This window comes from Malania oleifera, chromosome 13 (assembly GCF_029873635.1).
Source record: "Malania oleifera isolate guangnan ecotype guangnan chromosome 13, ASM2987363v1, whole genome shotgun sequence".
Classification (NCBI taxonomy): Eukaryota; Viridiplantae; Streptophyta; class Magnoliopsida; order Santalales; family Ximeniaceae; genus Malania; species Malania oleifera.
This window is the reverse complement of record NC_080429.1, coordinates 7485907-7506935: the sequence shown is the minus strand read 5'-3', so window position 1 is coordinate 7506935 and position 21029 is coordinate 7485907. Positions and strand designations below refer to the sequence as shown.

General features: G+C 30.7%; 1 long non-coding RNA gene across 1 annotated transcript; it reads right to left on the bottom strand.

The window, feature by feature from the left end:
* Positions 1-4922: 4922 nt before the first annotated feature.
* Positions 4923-17679, bottom strand: LOC131146811 (uncharacterized). The gene is made up of 3 exons (XR_009134462.1): positions 17511-17679; positions 17064-17111; positions 4923-13100 (listed from the first exon to the last, which is right to left on the bottom strand). It is a non-coding gene; the product is annotated as an uncharacterized LOC131146811 (long non-coding RNA).
* Between the last annotated feature and the right edge of the window lie 3350 nt (positions 17680-21029).

The window sequence follows — 21029 nt, the reverse complement described above, 5'->3', positions numbered from 1 at the left end:
GAGATTCAATGCGCATTGAGACTCATATACGGGTGACCAATGACTCGTTATGATCATCCCCACCAAATGCTGCAAAGGGAAGAGGGCAGCTCTTCCTCCCTCGCCGAACAAACGGGCGTTCTTTCCCTTTTTTCGACCCAAGCCGGCGACATTACAAGAGGTCAACTCTACCAAGAAAGAACCCAGGCGGTTAGCAGTGACACTGCTAGCACTTCGATAGATGTTGATGTTGATCTAAGGCTCTAAATGTCAGATTTTGTTTCATTTTTATACATATATTTTTAATTTATAGGACATGTATAATATATATATATATATATATATATAATTATCATTTTCCACATCTTCTTAATTTCTTTTTCATTTAAACCACTATTAGATCGACAATTCTCACTTCAATTCCCAAAATAAAATACTTCACCAAATTGATCCTCAATCTATTCTAAGACTTAGTCAAATCGTTAATCAATTTACTCTTTTAAATAGCGCAACCAATTATACAATACTCATTTTAAATTAGTAAATTTCAAAGACAAAATTTTTATAAGCAGGGGAGAATGTGATGACCCAAAAATATATATACAATTAAAGCACAATAATAATAAAATAATAAAAATGGTCATTAAGTTAATATCAATACAGAAGTGTTTTTTTGTAGGATCCTTGATTCCATGTTTAATGCCTAAGAAAAATATTGTCTTAGCAAGTGCTTAGAGACCATTGCGACTCAGTCGCTCCTTGGAGGTTGGCCTGATCAAAATGGAATTTCATAAGATAAACAGGATAAATACTATTTGTACACGTAAATAAGTACATATGCATAAAATAGTATTTTGATAGAAATAATTTGTAGAAATATATAGTAAGATAATAATAATAATAATAATATAGGTATCATATGTGGGCCCCACAAGACTATGTGGGGCCCACATGAGTCCCGAAGTCATGTGGGATTCACATGAGTCCCGGAGTTATGTAAGACTCATAAAACCGTATAACAACTATTGGAGTTACGTAGGACCCACAAGACCATGTGGGGCACACATGAGTTTTTGAAATTTAAATTTAATTCTTTTAAAAAAAATAAATAAATACTAAAACATAACTTAAAAGTAATAATAATGATAATAATGATTTAAAAATAATAAAATAATAAAATAATTAATTAACTAATTAATTATTTTATTAAGTAAGTAATTAATTAAAAATTTATTTAATGGGAATGGTGGCAAGCACTCCCACATGGTCTCCATCTCCATCTTATACTCAATCCATACCTTACTCATCCCTTGCCCATTCTTTAATTTTAAAAAAATTATAATTTCACCCCTCTCCCTACACTTTTACAAATTTCACTTCTTCCCCAAAATTTTCCTATAAATAGGAAGCTCTCAACTTTCATTTTTCACAAAAATTTTCAAAGAAAGAGAAGGATTAGTGAGTGAAAGAATTTGTGGTGGAAAGAGAATTTTTGAGTAACTTCTCACTCACCCACTCTTTCCGATCTCATTTCTTAGAGATAGTTACTGAGTTCGTAGCACAAGATAAAAGAAGAGGTAAGTAAATTCGATTATGTTAGTTTTTTTTATTTAAAATTCATACCCGAGTTTATTTTGTAAGTAAATTTCAATTATGTTGTTAGTTCCATAAAATTTCCTTGAGTTTATTTTTACATATATTTAATTATACCAGTTCTATCTTTAATATATTTGCATTTATTTTTGGGTTAATAAATGTTCTAATCTCCTTGGGTAAATTTTCAGCATTTCTTTCTATTAAAAAAAAAATTATATATATTTTTAACACAAAAATTGTGTGGCATGAGTTTATTTTTATGTTACATTTTTTTATGAAAATATGAGTAAAGATAAGATTGTTACGATATTATTTTAAATTGTATAAATTATAATAAAATTATTTTAAAACTCCTTATGACAATGAAAGTTCAAAGTTACAGATGTTCGGTACCGCAGCTTAAAGTTTAGACGGATCAGAGTGCACCCACACTATTTACAGAGTGATTATTTATGTTAGTGGATTTCTCTTGAGTGCACACCTGGTTCTGGACCAGAACTTAATAAGGAAAATCTCACTTAATATTTACGTTCGTTGATTTAGTTTGATCAGCCAGCCAGCTAAGTCTAGTCTTCGGACCGCACAACCCAGTCATGGGGGTAAACATGACTTACGGCAAACAGACTTAAGGGTGGTTTTTATAATATATGTTTATACATATTTAATTACGTGTACATAATTATTAATGATTTGAAGGAAAAGTGTAAGTTTATATGAAAATGGTCATACTAACCCCTAAATGACGATTTAAAGGAAATGTATATGTATGTGTATAATTAAATTTTTTTTTTATAGTTTTAAAGTTGAAAGTTTAATTTAACGGTTATAGTATGTGGTTATTAAATTTTACTGTTATAGTTGATGGTAAAAGTTTTATGCAGAAATTTTTAGATTTATATTTATTTTAGAAGCAGTTTTGAAGTTATAGTATTAAATATTATTTTATGAAATTTTTAAAAACTCATTTTGGTTACACACTAATAATAATCTTATTTACTTACTGAGTATCGTCTCACTCCAATCATATTTTTGCATTTCAGATAACTCTGAAAGACATATCGGAAATTAGGCATAGCAAGCATGCGAATGAGAATAGAATAGAACAAAAAAAAAATGAAGTTTGATTATAGATATTAGTATGATGTCAGATATTTAGGCTTATGTAATTTTTCTTTTTTGAAATAAATGATTGTAATATGGATAATTAGCGCTCTGATTTAATAATAATTGAGTTTATTATTACTTTCGCTGTAAATCAATGGTAAAAAGTAAATATCGCAGACCCTTCGGGGTTGGGGTATTATAGTCGGTAAGCACTCCCTTTTCTCCCACTTGATCCGCATCCCCATCTCATACCTAACCTATCCATGCCCATTCCTTAATTTCAAAAAAATTATAATTTCACCCCTCCCTACACTTTTACAAATTCAATTTTCTTTCCCAAAATTTTTTTATAAATAGAAAGTTCTCAACATTCATTTTTCACAAAAAAAATTTCCAAAGGAAAAAAAGGATTAATAAGTGAAAAAATTAGTGATAGTGGGAGAATTTTTGTTATAATTAAAATTCTCACTCACTCACTCTTTCTAATCTCTTTTTTTTTTTTTTATAGATATTCTTTGTGATCGTAACACAAGATTAAGTAAGAGGTAAGTAAATTTGATTATGTTATACTTTTATTAAAATTCATACCCGAGTTTATTTGTAAATAAATTCGATTATATTATATTTTTATGTAAAATTTTTACCCAAATTTATTTGTAAGTAAATTTTGATTATGCTTGTTATTTTCATAAAATTCTCCCAAATTTATTTTTACGCATGTTTAATTATACCAGTTTTATCTTTAATATACTTGCGTTTATTTTTAAGTCAATAAATGTTCTAAACTCCTCGGCTATTTTACAGTATTAATTTTTATTAAAGAAAATATATTTAACATGAAAATTTTGTGGCATGAGCTTATTTTTACGTTGCATATTTCAAGAAAATATGAATAAAAATGACATGAGTTGATTTTTACGTTGCGTATTTCACAAAAATATGAGGAAAAATGAGATTTTCATGATATTATTATAATTTTATAAATTCTATAATAAGATGTTTTCAAAACCCTTTATGGTACAGACAATACAGAAAATTACAAATGTTTAGTACTGCAACCTAAAGTTTAAACAGATTAGAATGCACCCATGCTGTTTGTAAAATAATTTTATATGGTAGTGGATTTCTCCTGAGTGCACACTTGGATCGGACTAGGGTTTAATAGAGAATATCTCACTTAATGATGATATACGTTGATTTAATTTGACCGGTCAATCAGTTAAGTTCAATTTTCAGACTGCACAACACAGTCATGGGAGTAAACATGACTTACGATTAACAGACCTAAGGGTGGTTTTTATAGTACGTATATATACATATTTAATTACGTATATAGAGTTATTGATGAATTGAAAGAAAAGTATATGTTTAAGTGAACGGGGGCATTTTTGTGCCTAGATAATGATTTAATAAGGAAAAGTATATATATATATATATATATACACATGATTGAGTATTATAATTATAATTTTAAAAATTAAAAAGTTTAGTGTAACAGTTATAATATATGATTATAAAATTTTACTACTATAGATGATAGTAAAAGTTTTTTACAGAAAATTTTAAATTTATATTTATTTTAAAAGCAGTTTTGAAATTATAATATTAAATATTATTTCACGAAATCAAAATATTATGAAAGCTCATTTTGACCACACACTAATAATAATCTTAATTACTTATTGAGCGTCGTCTTACCCCAATCATTATTTTACATTTCAGATCATTTGAAGAATGTAACAGAAATCTGGCGTAGTAAGTGTATGAGCTGAAATAGAAAGAGTAGAGTAGAATAAAATTTTAACATAATACAATTTAAAATATGTTTGTGTATTTTAGAATTTTAGAAATTTGCATTTTAATAGTTGAAACATATATTTGTAAAAAAACTAATTAGTGCTCTGGTAATAAAAATAATTTAGATTTATTTGCGTCCGCTGAAAAATTTATATGTAAGAATCCACTCGGGTTCGGATCCTTACATTGCAGGTAAGGGTCAAATTGTACATGTAGTGAAACCCTAGTTTTAACCACAGTTGATAAAAGAACTTATCAAATCTACTTACTCATATACTCGATATGCTTACGGAGCATAAGATTGTAAACTTGCCACTCTTATGACACATGCACTCGACATGCTTACGAAAAAGCAGGACTACAACCTTAGGTGTAAACACTCTTTTAATAATTAAACATCCTTTTTTCCCCTTTAGCAATGTGAAAATCTTTCACCTCATCACCAATAGTCAACCATAATATTCCTCTTTTATATTGCTCTATAAGAGAATTAACAACTTGTCAAACAATTATTAGCTAAGCAACATAAATATTTATGTCTTTCTTATCATTTACAAAATTTCCTTCCTTGGTCAAGAGATATAATCTTCCCATGCGCTACACTCATACAGTGTTAGCATATCTTCTAATCATCAAATTCTGCATCAACGGTTCATAATTCATGGCGATGATATCATACATTGAAAACACAAATATTGTAATGTGACAAAAACTATGGAAACATCTCTCTACTCGCTCGTTCACTTCTGCGTTTGTCCGTGTGACTATGGGGGTTCGGTGGGGCCCATGAAATCCTATGACGTGACAAAGTGGTCTATCATCGAACGGTTTAGGTTGCACGACCCACTTGTGTGGGCCTGCCCAGCCCACGCTCACTAGTGCACACAACCTTTCAATTAAATTGGAGAGAGAAAATGTATTTATGGGCTGGTGGCCCCATCCTCGGTCCACATTTTATATTGAAAAAAAAAAATGCTTGTAACTATTAAATTCGCAAGAAATATTTGTTTGCCCTTTATTAATGTGGGGTCTACTCATGTTCTACTTTAATATTGCAAGAACAACATAAAGAAATCTTTCCCACGAAATTTATAATCCTTTAAGCATAAAATGACTCTTTAGTACTTAGATACACGTAATAGGTCATCCCTTTAGTGTAAAATTTGGAATTCATAAATTAAAAGTTACCACGATAACACAGTTAGATCTTGGAGATATATGATTTGATATGAGCTACAAATTCTTTTAACATACATTTGTGAGTGCGAAATTGAAATTTGGGATTTGAATTAGTGTTGGTATGAATGGTAAAAGTAAATTTACTTTCTTCTAAATCTCAATAAGTTCAAATTCAAGTTCTAAATTTATGCTCTCAATCACTAAGTGATAACATTAATATAACATTTTACATAGAGGCACCATTTTTTACAAGTTTTTTTTTTTTACCTTTTTATAGAGAATTTGTAAGTCACTTCAAAATATATTAAATTATCATATGGACTTATAGAATTGTGATGTTGCTAGTGCAAATAATATGGGACCCAGAAAGGTCCCAACCGTGTGATTAGAGTTTTGGAGGAATTAATTTTCTTCTTATAATATTTTTAATATGTTAACAATGAAAATAATGATACCGAACATTGGTCATTGGGATGCTTTTCTAATCTTTATCGATTCATTTAGGTTACGTTTCCTTCACGGAACAAGGAACAATGACGGGAATGCAATGAGACATAAGTTTATATTATTCCTTCGGACTAGGAAAGGAATTAAGTATTTTAGTAGTAAAATTTAAAATTATTTATTTATTATCTATTTCTATTTATGAATTCATAAATTTTGCACTGTTATTTTTTTATGGCAATAACATTTTTTTTTTGCATAAAATATCAAATTCTTCTATTAATAATCATTTTATTTTTCAGAATAAACATTTTATGAATCAAGTAACTTAGCGTATGCTTATTTTGGGCACTAAAGCAACTTAGATTGGTATAACAAAAGTGTCGGATAAGACTACCCAAGGAAGAGGGACTTAACTCATTTGTATCGAGCTCACTAGCCAATTCGTTCCTCGGGCTAACATTGACTAAGCAATAAAAGGTTTGTACCACTTTTATTTTTTGACTATCTTTATTTTTTCTTTAACAATATTTTAGTCTTTTGAATGATTGTTTACTTAGGTACCTTCATAAATAACAATCCAAATTTGGAACCAGTAGGCCAATCTCATAAATCTTAGCCAGCTATACAATACACCTTTAATTGTATTTTTTATTTAAAAAAAATACTAATCTCCCATTTGATTTAATATCGTTTTGCTCCGAAACTCTTGTCATGAGTTGACCATCGCAAAGAAGTTAATTTTATAATTTTAAAAGTTAAATTTTAGTAATTTAAGATTTTTACTTTTGTCAAGAGAGGAAAAGGGTGTACAAAATTATTAAAATTAAAATATAGGAAGGAAAATTATTATTTTTTTTTCAAAAATTAATAATAACAATAATAATTTATTACTTTGCTAGGCTAAATGTTATGCGAATATTCATTTATCACCATCTTAATTAATATGGTCTTTTTAGATGGCACATCTTAGAAAGCATATCTAATAAACCATGCATGAAGGAGATTTATTGTTGCTAAATGAAAAATCTTTTAGTTAAGAGTAAAATATTTATGTAAGTTAAGGTAAAAAAATTCATTTACATAAGCAAAAGAGTGAAATATTTATTTAAGTTAAGATAAACGAGTTTTTGAGTTGATTCGCATTGAATAAACATTTACTTTAGGGTGCATATCATCTCCAATAATTTATTGTTGATTCATGGGTGCATTTTGAAGACATATTCTCTTAATTAAATGGTTGCCATACATGGACTTTACTCCTTTATTTTTAAAAAATAATACCTTATTTAAATTAAAGATAGCTGATTTAAAAATTAAAAGAAACTAAAAATTTGCGCGTGCCCATTAAGCTTGAGCTGGTAATTATAGTCAAATGGGAAAAGAAATAAAACATAAAGCAAATAGCAAGATTTATAATGAAGATTAGAATTAAACAACACTCGAAGCCTATTTCAATACATTAATCTTATGCAACTGAACTGTAAAAATCATCTCAACTTTACGACCATGAATGGAAAGTAAAATTTTCAGGTTACGACTTGATGTTGTTCAGATGATTAGTTAAATTGAACCACTAATTTGATATTCGCTAACTCCGCTAAATTATATAAAAAAAATGATCATCTTACTTCTTACACAACAGTGAGTTTAGCCATTAGGGTTACTCAATTAAAAGAGACCGAACATATTTACTTAATCTGCAATCTTATAACAACTTGGATAGGTAGACCATGAAGCTTTCAATAATTCAGGAAATACTAACTGGACAGCTGATATGCCCTAGTACTAATAGATAAATAAATGTAAAAAATAACAATACCCACAATGAAGGCATAATTGTCCCATCATTGAAGAATGTTACCAAAAATATTAATAAAAGAAATAAAGAAAATATTAAAGAAAAGGCACATTATTCTTTCTACATTTCTAGTCTTATGAACTAACCTATACATTAAAGTCATTGTTGAAAACTATTTCCTCCTAATTTTGTTTTAATTTAAAGATATCAAATCTATCTTATAAAAAATTTGTATATACATAAGTATTGCAATAGTTTGCTTAAGTTGTGTAGCATTATGAGCTATAATTAAAGATGAATTCCAAATGTTTTACATTGCCCACAAAAAGAGTGGGCTGCATACTAATATTGTCGTTTTTAATTCTTAGACGCGAGTGTGGTGATGACTCATTGTATCCCCTAGTCCATATCACCATACTAAAAGGCATACCACAAACATCTCATACACAGTCCTACTTAAAGATCAGCAAGAGTCATGGTGTACGTGTCATGTCGTTTATTAGATTATCACTTTACCTAAAAGTTTAAGTTATTAGGTCTCGCACATGTAGAGATAAACACGTGATAATTTTTTTTTTAAATACCACAGAATAAATGCGGGCAATGAGACTAGAATCCAGGACCTTCTGGTAACCAACTCTGATATTATGTTAGATTATTACTTTATCTAAAAGTTTAAACTATTAGGTTGTGAGCCAATAATAAATATCAAGCTTTAACACTGCTAATTTTATCATTTTTTTTTAAATTATTAAATAAGATTTTCTTCCAATAAGAATATAAAAAGGTATTCTATAAACATCAGCAAAAGTCATCATGCATCATCCTCCTAAGTTTACTATTTTTCAATGAAATATTATCGAATTGCAATAATAAATAATATTGTTATATCAATATAAAATTTATTATTTGATATATACATACGGGGAGAGAGAGAGAGAGATTCAATGTAAATATAAAATATGTATTAACCCTAATGTCTCACTCTTCTCTAGTGCACCCGCCAAGAAGAGGTAAGAGTTTTGGGATACACGTGCTCCGTGCGTGTCGAGGGGTAATTGATGGACCCATGGTCCCACTCTCACCCTTTTGACATCCCAAAAGTCAATCTTAAAAATAAATAAATAATTTCCTAGAGAGAGACACATGAAACTAATTCATTTGAATTTTTTCCACATCAATTTCCTCAACGCCACCATTTCCTTTCTCCCATTTTTCCCACAAACAGTAAACACAAAAAAAATGAAAAATTATTTAAAAAAAAAAAAATAATAATAAACTCACACTCTCTCCCTCTTGACAGCGGAGCTAGCCAGCCAGCTCAATCTCTCTCCTTCCTATATAAATAATAAACAAATCCCGGTCAGTGCTCCACCCCAACCCCCACCTCTCTCTCTCTCTCTCTCTCTCTCTCTCTCTCCCTCTCACACACACACACGCACATTTCTCTTCCAAAGTCAGCGCCGTCCTCTGATCCTCCTTGATCCCCATTTCGCGAGAAACAAACACCCTTATTCACTGAGAAATAGAAAGGTTTAACCTTCGGGCCATGGAGGTTTTGGGTTTCTGTCAAGCTGCCTAAACTAGCTAGCTAACCACACCCCCCCCCCCCCCCCCGGGCGTGTGTGTGTGTTTATAACGATATATACATGGACGAAGATAATAACTGGGATCTGCTGGCGGTGGTCAGAAGTTGCGCCACCACCTTCCCCCCATCCTCCGCCCGCGGCACGACCATCTCCACCACCAACTTGGGAACAGACCCTTTTCCGAGCTTTAGCTCCCCGACTTCAAAAAATTCATATCATATGCATCAGTGTCCTGACCCCTTGGAGAGTTCACCCACAAACACTAACCATTTTAAGGAACTGCAAGAATTGTACAAGCCCTACACTCCGAGTCCTCTGCTTCCTCAACCTGCAGTCACTCAGATCAACCCAAACACCTCCTCCCCCGCCATTTCTGTCCTCGGAGAATTCACGGAGCACAAGCCCCAACCGGTGCAGACACAGCCAGTTCTGCACCGCCAATTTCGTCACCAGAAGGCTCATCATGTCCCAAGCTCTCCACTTTCCTTCCGCCCCAGCCCTCCTATGTTCCCTCGCCCAATTCGAAGAAGGTGCTCAAATTTTAAATTCATTTTGCAATGATTTGATGCGACGATGATCAAAGTTTCAAACTTTATAGATTTTGAAATTTTATTTCGCTTTCCAATTTTTATTTTTGTGCAGAAAGGTTCAGCAGAAGAGGATGGTCTCGCATGTCTCTGCAGAGAGACTGTCCGCGGATATGTGGGCGTGGCGCAAATATGGGCAAAAACCCATCAAGGGTTCGCCACATCCAAGGTTTACCCTTTATGGGTTTTCTCTCGTTTCCCCGAAAATTTTATTGTCTTTTCGGATTTTCCACGCTTTCTCTGGAAAATTGTGTGCCCATCATGATGTTGGTCTTGAATTTCAGGAACTACTACAGGTGCAGCAGCTCGAAAGGGTGTGCTGCAAGGAAACAAGTGGAGCGAAGCCCCTCTGATCCGAACGTGTTCGTCGTTACCTACACCGGCGAACACACCCATCCCCGTCCGACCCACCGAAGTTCCCTCTCCGGCAGTTCCAGGAAGTTTTCCGGAGTGCCCAGACTCAACTCCAGTGAAATTTTGAATCCTGCTGATCAATCTGTCGTCGCCAAGCTTTCTTTCCCTGCTCTTAATTCGCCGGTCCCTGCCACTAGCCTCTCGCCAACGACCCCATTGACGGCGTCCATGGAATACGACACCTCGAGCCAAAACCCCAATAAAGTGAAAGACCAACCCATTAACGAGGACGAAGAAAACCCAGAAAAAATCATGGGAGTCTTCTCCAGCGACGATAATAATGATCATGATCACAATGTTGATGGTGAAGAGGACGACGGTGAAGACGACTATGGGCTTCTCATCCCAAACATGGTAATGTCGGAAGATATATTCATGGGGTTACAAGAGCTCGGACGTGCGAATTCTTCTCTGGCGGCCTGCGGCAAATTTCCCGGCACCGGCGGCGGCCGCTGAGCGTGCGGAAAAGTGATAGGGGAATGTACCAGTGGGGCGGTTTGGCTGATCTTTGGAAGTGCTTTGTTTGCTTTTTGAAAACAAAGAGCCAAAACAAAAATTTGCTTCCAAATTTCAACAGCAATGAATAAATTCCAAAATTACAACCTTACATGGCCTTAGAGTTTTTCCAAATAATTTACTTTTAATTTTAGTCTGCCCAATTGGGAGAAAAAGATGGGGAGATTCTCTGCTTCCCCACCCAATTACCCATAGTTTTTTCTTCTTCTGGTATTTGTTTTGTTTGTTTTTATTTTTGTTTTTGCTGTTCTTTTTCTTTGTGTACAAACATGAATATCTATAAATCATTAAACTTTTCAGTTATACCCTCATGTTTCTCATCTTCTTACAATGAATATAATATATTTTTTAATTGTAGTTTGACTCATGGCAATTAGTTACACTAAAAATAATGAAAAAAAAATCACATCATTTTTTATTTTTTAATGTTTCTACCAAAATTAGACAATATCTTTATATTTTTGCATATAAAAAATTAAGAAATAATGTGACATGCAATAAAAAAATTCAAATGAAACTTATCTTTTAAAAATAATATGCTTTAAATATTTTTTTATTGTGAGTTCTAAGGTTATTATGAATAAATATTTATAGATTTGTTTCTTGGGTAACATCTTAATAGTTAGAGTTCAAAATATTTACGATACAATCCAAATTACTAAGGATTCTCTATTTAACGAGAGCACAAATGATCATTATATTATATCATTATGGTATTATTTTATATCTACTCTTACTTTTTCTAATAATAATAACAATAACTTACTTCTTCTTAGTCGCCCATATCTTTTTTTTTTTTTGTTAACCCAGGGACTCGTAAGCCACCACCGCATTACTTTGTAACCCCTTGGTGCGGCACCAACCCTAGGAGGGTGAGACCTGCCCACCAATTGACACACCCTATTAATTCACTGGGATAAACTCTCAAGTAGGATCGAACTCGGGACCGTCGGGTTACCAAAGTCTCTAAGACACTCTTACCACTTGAGCTAAGTGGGATCAAACCCGGGACTGTGGGATCATCCATATCTTATCTTAGCTTCAATTGATCGATAGTATGCTTAACTTATTCCGAATTTGTTTGTATTTCAATAGTTTTTACTTTTTATGCATATAATTACTTCTTAGGTACATCACTAGTATATATTTTACTATGATATTTATCACTAATTATCCAATTATTCATTGTAAACATCATATATCCCTTGTTAAGGAGAGAACCCTTAGTTACATTGAGATGTCAAATAAGTTATTTTTTATAGTGTAATCCAAGTTTGGCGGCCTTTCATTGATAAAAGGGTTAGTAATTTTTATTAACTTTAATTTTTTAGAGATAAAAAATACGTATAAATAATCTAGAGTTGATGATGAAATAATTATATATATTAATTACAAGTAATTTTTTCAGTTGTACATTACAAGATATTTTTATTAGAGTGCTATTGCATTGTACTTCACAAATATTGGTACTACAATTTTATATTTTAGATGACAATTTATCTTTTGACTTTTGCTTTACAGGTATAAAAATAAAAAATAAAAAAAAAAGGAGAGAGAAAGTTAATAATTTCATTAGAAAAAAAAGAGTAAATTTGTCATTAATGCCTGAATAAATAAATGTGGAGTGTTATTGACATTTTTTGGAATGTCGATAACACCTTCCTTTTCAATATATTATTATAAAATTTGCCATCCAATTAGCATAAAATTATTTTTAAAAATAAAAAATAAATACTTAAAAAAAGGAGGTACTACCAGCACTCTAAAAAATGCCATAGAATTTCAGAGTTTTTATTTCATATATTACATGATAATTTCTACCCTTTAATTTTAATTTGTTAATTAAAAATAAAAAATAAATTTATCATTTAATCATGATAATATAATTCTGATTTAATATAAAAAACTTAATAATTAAAATTATCAATAGTATTTTTCAAAATGCAAATAATATTTTTATTTTCAAATGAAAAAATATATATATGCGGTACTTTGGATGATAAGTGCTGACCTTGCACGTCGAAGGATCATCGGACGGTGGGGAATGAGTGGGGTTCTCGTGTTCCCTAATCTCCCAGCACCCTTAACTTTCTCCTGCCACGTGGCAAACACGTTTCTTTAACTATTGCATTTAATTTATCAGCGGGGGTAATTGGCACCACGAATACATTGATTAGTGTGAATCTGACCGAACCAAAAGACGATATTGGCCCTCCCACGCACACTAATCCTTGACATAATCACAGGCAATTTAGTCTTTACGCGGGGTGATTAATTAAATGCTGTAATTAAAATGCATAATCCTTTGGGTCTAAAAGACATTATAACCCCTATAATGCCGGGGTAATCGTGATGTACTAGTATTCCTCGAAATCATGGGTAGTTTAGTCTTTACGTACTTTAATTGAATGCTGCAACGAAAATGAAACAATATGTCGAGTGCAAAAGACAGAATTGCCCCTATTGCAATTTTAATATTCTACATATTTAGTTAATTATTTAATGCTGTAAGAAATAATGAAAAATTGCAGAATCCTAAGTATATAATATATTAATGACTTATTTTAATAATTTTTGGGCTCATTAATAAATGCATTAAAGGATTTGAAATTTTAATTAATGATTTATAATATTTAAATTAAAAACTATACTATTGCCTATTTGCTTTTCCAATTTGAACTCATTTTTGGTCTCCATTTTTTTAGATACTCATATATAAATATCAATTAACTAGTAAAGGTATTGCAAAAATAATTTATAGTTAATTCCAATAACATAAATATATATAACTTAGAATTTATTTTTTATTATAATTATTTAATAATAATAAAAAATCATAATTGAATTATTTCTTCGACACCTAATATAGCAATTTTGCCACATGCATTAAATACAAAATCTCAAAATGAAATTCAATTAAATTTTAAAAATAAAAAAAAAAACTAAAAATTTTAATTAACTTGTAACAACAGATAAAAATATACGACACATGTCACATATATATGACTTGATAGATATCATAATTTGCTAAAATTTTATTAAGTCAAACAAATTTTCGGTCACTCAATTTTTGAAAATTTTTACCAAGATTATTATAATTTTTTTTTTCTAATTGGCAAACAATTAGTGCAAAACTAATACAATTAAGCAATTTTTTTTTTATGACCCAATAGATAATTTTGAAAATTCAATAGCCTAAAGCACAATTAACTCAATTTTAGGGGACATTTAATATTATTGTTGTTTTGAGTGCATTAATCATTCTTTTACTAAAAATAGATAATTGCTTATATCAAAGTTAATAATTATTTAATAATTTTATAAAATTTGATGCAATTAAACTCATAATTTTGTGGACAATAGTCTTGATGATTGACAGCAAGATAATTATTTAGAGAGACCCGATCCACGTGTAGCAAATACATTACTATCACTCATTACTCTAAATAACTAATAGTGATGATATGCATTAGCATGCGTGTATCCAGCAAACCGAGATTCTTTTTTTTTTATTTTTGGGTCGAAGTATGAACGTCATGTAAAAAATGTGAACTAACATAAGTTTATATGACATGGTCTTATTGGATAGAACACAACACTCAATACTTTTAGAACACCTAATTTTTTGTAGAGACGACAACCAACTCGGGTTCAGAAATCGAGGAGCAATTTTAGATGGGCCCCACAACACGGAAGACACCAAAGATGCCTTTTTGTTTGTTCACACTAGAGGCTTTCTAAAGGTCAAATATATTTTATATTTCCTGAGAAATATCTTTTAAAATTTAGAGCTTAGACTCGGTCAAATATATTTTATTTGTGTCCTTTAATATATGATACATCGCCCCAAAAGGAAATTTAATAATATCACAGCATAAAATAGTATTGTTATTGGTTGTTAGTTTGGTTTATATTTAATAGAATATTTTATGAAAATAATGCATCAATAAAATTGTCATTGTTTAATTCCTTCGTAGACACATGGTCAAATTTCTCACTTAAGTAAATGGTCATAGGTTAAAATTATATGTGCATCATTTGGTCTCAATTAGTGCAAATTACCATCACCTTTTCATCATATTTTAATAATTTTTTTTTTTTAATGCACAAGTTTCCGATAAAATTAATAATAAAATAATACCCTTATCATAATATTTTCCGCATTTTAAACACTTGCATATATCGATTCTTATTATGATATTGATTATCAAGTTGTAGTTATTAGAGATAATGGTCGCTCTAAGAAAGCATTTTTTTGGGTGATTTTTTTGTAACTTTACGCAAAAAAAAAAAAAAAAAAAAAAAAAAAAAAAAAGCAAATTAAAGAAGAAAGTAAAGCATTTTATTTGAGAATAAATAGATATATGCTTTGTGAATAATATAAAAAAAATAAACATATTAAATTGAATAGAGTGGCTTTACTTGTAGCTTTGCACCATAAACCAAATAGAAAAATTAATTAAGTGTCAAATAAATAATAAATTTTCAAAAAAAAATCTTATTCCAAAAAAAAAAAATGCATATCAATGTTTAGCTTGACGAAAAAGAACATAATAGATATTAGCACTACTTAATTTGAGCTTGGATGGCAAGTGACATTACAAGTTCATTCAAATTATGTAAAGAGGAAGAAAAAAATAGGGTAATGATGGTAAAGGAACTATCCATGCTATACTAAACAAATAGTTTAGGGTATGTTTGATTTGTTGGCTAGGATAAGCTCAATTGAGGACACTTATTACATATTTGATTGTAGGAATGAAATGGAATTGAAGCAAATCGACAAAGGTCCCTTACTCATCTTCTCAACCCCATCACCCACCACTAATCACTTGCTCTGCTCAATGAAAGATATAGTGACACAATAAAGTTCCTTTGTAACTATAGCAATATCTGACCTTACTTTACTAAAAGTAAGAAGCTCCATTACATCTATAATAGCAAGGACAAGCTCCCTTACATTTAATTCTGTTTTTAGATTTTCCTCACATTATAGAAGATTTAAGATGAAGTGAGATGAATTTGAATTGAGTTTGATCTTTGAATCAATCAAACATAAGCTTAGGGTGATGAATACATGTGTTAAAGAACTCAAAAAGATGGGCTTTTATGTGATGGCGTGTGAAGGCATCGCCATCAATATAGGGATAAGTATTGGGTTAATTGTATTTCCAATAGGTAAAATTATTAGAAGGTTAAAGATTGCGCAATTTTAAAGCCAATCATTAAAGATGAGCGAGATAGAGAAGGAATAGGATCTCCTTGTCAAGTCAGACGAATGGAGATGAAGGTGGAAGGAATTCACATCATAGATTCTCTTATCTATTTGGATGAATGGAGATTTTTCATTTAGAGGGTGGAATATTGCAATTTAATTAAGAGAGTATGTCAATCTTTTGAATGATTAGCCTATAGTTATTCTATTCTTTAGATAAGAAGCCAAGCATAGAAAACTATAACTTTTACATCTAATCCAAACTCCTATAAGCCTTAGCCACCTAACCAAATGCACCCTAACTAAATTACTTTATGAGTCCCATTACACGACTATTTTCTCAATTTAGTAGAAACGTCAAAAGAGGAAGCAACTGAATATTATCTTACTATCTATTAAACATACCACCTTACATTTTATATAAAGGCAAAGTACTCAACCTTTAAAGTCATAAAATCTTGATTATAATGCAATAGTATTTCATTGAGGTCTATTTAGTTGGATGTTTAAAAATATTTATACGTGTGTACAGTTTTCTAGTTTTTTTTTCTTATTCGGCACCATATGTAAAAAGAAAAGCTATCTTTTGCAAAGTAAAAAATGCATTCCAATTTAGAGTATGGTAAATGATATGGCCTAATCGATCTAAGTGCCAAGTTAGTTGAGAAACATGCATAAAAGAATTTGTGCTTCTATGCAACACATGATCTATATATATATATATATGGTTTATCCTATAGATCTCATAGCAAGCCCTTTAAATCTCAAATCAAGTCTTATGAGGAAAGAAATGCAAATCATGTCATATATGAAAGAAGAAGATAGTTAGGAAAATAGCGCACCTGTAAATTCTAAATTTTGATTCATCCAACAGCAACCGATGTAATAGTCTAAAAAAAGAAAAAAGAAAAAAAAAAGGAAAAAGGAATCAAAAAATAAAAGATTTAGATCTATAAGTAATCAAACCAAAAAGAGAAAAATATTTGTAACTAAATTTGTCAAAAACATCGGCTCAAGCGTGTAAAAAAAATACTTCAATAGAAAATAAATCTCGATGTTTCAAATAAATTTTTTAGAGAAAGAACGATGACTAAGCTACAAAAAGACCAAAAAGTAATCGATTACTAGATCTAAAAAAAAAAATTAATTCAAACGGATCGTAACATAATTCGATCAACAAGAAACCCTAAAAATCCAAATAAAAATTCTCATGAAAATAAAAAAGGATTGAGCTATACAAGCGAAGTAAAAAATAGAATCAAAGAAGAGCCAATTAAATCGCACAATACCTAATCCATGAGTAGATCTTGAAATTTGCTAGATCACATCTAGTTCTCTCTCTCTCTCTCTCTCTCTCTCTCTCTCTCTCTCTCTCTCTCTCTCTCTCTCTCTCTCTCTCTCTCTCTCTCTCTCTCTCTCTCTCTCTCTCTCTCTCTCTCTCTCGTCCGGCCCTCTCCTTTCGTCCTCTCTCTTAGTGCAAATTATATAGTCGCTTACCACGAGTAGAGCATGTTACCCCAAGCACTCAAGATTGAGACATGTGTAACTGAGTTTCTCGTGAATTTGAAATAAGAATTAAGATGCAAACGTCCAAATTAAGCTTTCGTAAAATTACTTTTGATGGGTTAAAATTTGAGTTTTGATAATTAATGTTGCTATTCTTCTTTTGGAAGAAGGGATCTCGTTTATCTTTCTATTTATTTTGTCCTTCTTTTTATAAATATAGTTCTAAACTATTTTTTAAATTAACGACTTTTGTCTTCTTAATCTTTCCTTCTTCACTTAATATGATACATAAATCATTATTGCAAATTTGCAATTCCATTTTCTTCTAAAATTATCTAGACACCAAGAGCATGCTTTAAATTGTAACCTTTCATACAAGATGTATTCTTCTAAAAGTATTTTCCCTTTTTATTCTCTTAAATTTTTTTTGGTTTGTTTTGTTGAAGGAAAAAAAAAAGGGAGAAAATTTAAAAGAAAATTTATTTTTCATTATATTTTCTCTCTATATTAAATACTGTTTAGAATAAAAAAAATTGTAATATAGTTAAAATTTAAGAAAAATCGAATATTAATGATTAATGGTTGTGAAATTTAAATTTTGTTCATTGTTATTTCTATTTATTTTATTTATTTGTTTTAATAATTAAATAAAATAAATAAATTCGTTCATATTTTTTTCTTTCTTTAATATTTTTCGTATCACAAACCAACCTCTTACTAAATCTATAATCACTTTCCAAAGGTGGGAGGCAAACAAATACATCCTCCTTTTGTCTTTGCTGAATTTATCAATGTTATAAACTCATAAACCACAAGCCAACAAGAAGTTGTTGCTACAATTTAATAGTACCACTCACTCAATACATTGTTTGGTTTATTGCAGTGAATAAAGAGTTATTATTATTATTATTATTATTATTATTATTATTGAACTCATAAATTGTAATGTTTTAAATGTTGAAATATAATAGGTTGAATGTAGATTTTAGAATAAAAATTTATACATAAAACATATTTAGAGCGGTTTATTCATTCTAGTTATTCCCACGCATGAACCATTGACTCAATTTTTGGTATGTTAGAATGGAATGAATTGAATTGAAATGAAATGAAAAATTATTCAGTGAATATATAAAATTATAGAATAAGACTATAACCAATTTGAGCTGAGTTTCAGGTTGAGTAGGTTTGGCTCATTTTTATAAACAAACTTAAAATCAAACGTAACTTAAAAATTGAGCTCGTCTATTTGTTTATTAATTGAGCCTAAGATGAGCCAAGACAAGCTAAACATAAACTTGTTCAAATTTCTTTTATTATTATTGAGTTTTAAACTTAAATCTAAAATTGGTTCTTAATGCAAACATATAAATGATTTCATTCATTTGCAAAAATAAATACAATTTTTTATTTGTGTTTTACAATCTTATGTTATAGAAAAGTTTTAAAAGATAAATAAAAATATTTAACTACTAATAAATTAAGAGAAAATACTTTTCAAAAATGTGTGTAAAATAATTTAAATTTAGGATGAGCTCTAAACTAGATATAGAAATCAATGAACATCTTATACATGTCAAATTTTGAGCTTATATGTGAACAAGTGCATGATCTTACTTGGTGAGTAAACCCTATTAAAAAAGCTTATTGATCTTATTTATAACAAGTGAATTGTAAACAAGTTAAATGAGTTATTACTGGTAGAAGTCTCAGCCCGAGTGCATATAGAGTCAAAGGTGGGGTGAATAGATTCTTTTTGCGTATTTGGATTTTCTCTACAAAATAAAACTCTTGACAAGATTGCAAGCAATTATATCTCAATATATAAAATGTAAATCAAGCACAAGACATAAATTAAAGAGTATAGGGAGAGAAAGCTTAAAATCGGAGTTTTAACATGGTTCGGCACCAAGCCTACGTTCACGCCTTAGCACCAAGCCAAGGATTCCACAATCCACTATAAAACTCCATCACTGGCAGAGCAAACCTTACAACTCAAGTACCAAACCTTATTGTAAGCACCCGAACCCGAGTGGGTTCCTACATATAAAATTTTCAGCGGATGCAAATAAATCTAAATTATTTTTATTACCAGAACACTAATTAGCTTTACTACAAATATATGTCTCAATTATTAAAATATAAAGTTCTAAAATTCTAAAATATACAAACATATTTTAAATTGTATTATGCTAAATTTTTATTCTACTCTCGCTCATGCACTTGTTACTCCAGATTTCTAGTACGCTCCTCAAAATGATCTGAAATAAAAAATAATGATTGGGGTGAAACTGTAGTGGCCCGGAGAAATTATAATATTTAAATAATAAAGAGGGAGGAAAATGAAATTAAAAAGGGGACACAGCAGGTCCTCGTCGACGAGGGTGAATTTCGTCGACGATAAGATACTGAGAGTGGGTTGGACGATTCTGAATTTCATCGACGAGGAGTGAGTTCATCGACGAATTGTCTTCGTGACCTCATCAACGAGATGACGTAGCTCGTCGATGAAGACCATAGTATAAATAGCCCTAAACACCATTTCTTGGCTGATTTTTGCCGCAGAACTTCTCTCTCTTCCTCCCTTTGGTTCTCCTTACTTGTCTCTAAGATATCAGGCCGATCTCTTGTCGGTTTAACGATCTGAAGCCACCATGACACTCCTGGGAAAGTGCTCTGCATATCTGCCGAAGTGGATCGTAGGTGGGGCTAGTTCGGAATCCATCCTATCCAGGGTAAGGTTTTCTACTCAATATTTGACTTCCTGACAGTTGTAGAAAGCGTAGTACTCGTAGAAATACTGAAGTTTAGTTCTAGGAAATATCATTTTTAGGGTGTTGAACGGGGAATCTTGCGGGTGCAAGATTGTTATCTTTGGGGCTTATCAGAAATCAAGTAAGGGGATAAACTAAGCTAATTGTTTTATGAAAATTATAAGTAAAATTGTATAGCATTTGATTTCATGAAAATATATGTATATAAGTATATTTATGAGTATTATGTTGGGAAATACTGCTAAAAATGATGATATATTCTGGATATATATATATATATATATAATACCCATTTTGTGTGGCATAAGTAGATTTTATGATAAATTACCGTTTTCTGGGAATATGATAATATTATGAATTCTTAAAAGTGGAAAACCGACGTACGGGCCGAGAGTTTTATATGTTTTACCAGCGTACATGTCGAGCTATGTGTATGATTTGTCGGCGCAAGGGCCGAACTATGGTAAAATATGAAATGTCGACGTACGGGCCAATGATTTTCATGATATATATATATATATATATATA